Source organism: Ipomoea triloba, chromosome 9, assembly GCF_003576645.1.
Source record: "Ipomoea triloba cultivar NCNSP0323 chromosome 9, ASM357664v1".
NCBI classification, from domain to species: domain Eukaryota; kingdom Viridiplantae; phylum Streptophyta; class Magnoliopsida; order Solanales; family Convolvulaceae; genus Ipomoea; species Ipomoea triloba.
This window is the reverse complement of record NC_044924.1, coordinates 3,738,085-3,740,272: the sequence shown is the minus strand read 5'-3', so window position 1 is coordinate 3,740,272 and position 2,188 is coordinate 3,738,085.

The window sequence follows — 2,188 nt, the reverse complement described above, 5'->3', positions numbered from 1 at the left end:
GGGGGGGGGGGGGGGGGGGGGGGGGGGGGGGGGGGCTAAAAAAAAAAAAGAACAGCTTGCATGGGAAAGGAACAAGCAAATTATTAGTTGATCAATAAAATAATGTTTGACCAAAATAATAATTTTATGAGAGTGTAGATGGTGAGTCATCGATTATAAAGGTAGATCAGGGTGGCAACCGGTACTTTTGCACATGATTCTATTATTAGCCTCTTTATGTAATACTTCACATGATTTTACCTTTACACGCATATATGCCTCCAAGCGCGTCGGAACTCAGATCAGGACCATTATATTTCTATTTTATACTCTCCATTATATTATATACTAATGCGTACGTCCCAATAACTGATATCCACATCATCTCCGGCCTCCGGCGGCGCTCGGTTGCCGGAATATTATCAGTAATGTATTGCAAGTGTAGTGATCTTTCAGTACAATTTTATTGTATTATAATTATCATGCCAAAAAATATGAAAAACTAACGTAAAAAACACTCTATCATGTTAGAAATTAAAATATTATAATGTTAAAATCACAATTATATTGGTGAGGTATAAGCTAACTAGAGATCAAAGATACAATACGTATTTGAACCTATAGAGTGTTGATGGATAAGATGACATGAGTCTCTTCCAACTTAATTTGTGATCTTATGTTTGAACTTTTGATTCTAGAGTATCTTAACCGAAAGAAGTATGCTTTGCCAGATTTTGAGCTCCTACTCACACGTACCCATACAGTATTTGAAATTCTTAGCAAATTCATCATTATGCTTTTGCTATTAAAATCATTTTAAATTTTGGATTAGGTATGCGAAGCCCAATATAATTAAATGCCATATACCTAATTATAGAGCCATAATATTTGAATATAATGTTTGCGAGTCGCAATTTAAGCAAATTTCCACATTTTCTTTCATGAAAAGTTGCAAATAATGACAAAAAACGTAAAGGAAAATATTGTAATGCATTGGTTGTTAGACTTTCGAGGGGAAAAAAATTCGTTATAGCCACTTAAAGACATTTTTACTTTCAAACATGAAACAATAGTCTAAGGAGTTGATATAGAATATAAAATAAAATAATAATAATACAACATTAATTAATGTCGTACAACGATTTAACTGTGGAACTATTTGTTTGTTTTATATATGGGATCTAGCTAAGACCATATATAGCGATAGTTAATTATTGAAACTCCATTTGATTGAACTCATAATCGTGCGACCTTTGGATACTTAAGTCCCATTGGAGTGTATAAAGTCAACAACCTTGAATTCCTATACTACCTTTGCTCCATTTCAAAATTATGAATTTAATTATCAATTTTGACATTTTGAGGTTGTGGGGAGACAAACGAAATTTCATTTCCACTATTGAGAATTAAAAAAGAAAAAAAAAAGAAAAAAAGAAAAAAGAAGCATATATCGTTTACATTTTTCTTTATGATGCTATTTAGATAATTACTATTGACCTTGAGAAGCTCGGCAGGGAATAAAAATTATGGGATTGCATGTAGTCTAAGTTATTGTTGTCAACTCTTGTGTTTGGTATAAATATTAGGTTATTGAAATTAGGGTATGATTATGAAGAAATTTACTGTTTTTAATAATCTTTGTGTACGGAGTATATATATAATATAAATAGTTGAATTGATAAACTCTCCGATCCCTTGGATATGGTGTTTAATTTAATGAATTGTATACTACCAACCACTAATAATTGATCTTATTAGGGGTAATTTAGTTTCCGGTTTATTAACCTGTCTTCCATTTAATTAGTCTTTAGTCTTGTGTGATCGTGTGGAAAATAGGCTTCAATCAAAGAAATTAATATACAGGCCAGGAAGTGTTGGGATAAGATGACTATGACATAATTAAAATTAAGTTCCAAAGACTAAATAGATTGCTTAATGTCAACTTCTTAAAAAAATTCTTACATGCCTTTAGAAACAGCCGCCTAGTATCAAGAATGGGTACGAATTGAATTGATGTGAAGCCTATCTAGTGGATCGCCTGAGCACTCAAAGGATTTGCCTCTAATTGAATTGATCTTTTAGTTCATTATCTCTTTCCTTGAATTTAGATACCTTTGATTTACTGAAAGCCTGCTATATCACTATCCGAAAGTAAACAATGAGTGAAGGTCACCTTATGATCTTAGTTGAAAAATTAAAAGACTTAAAC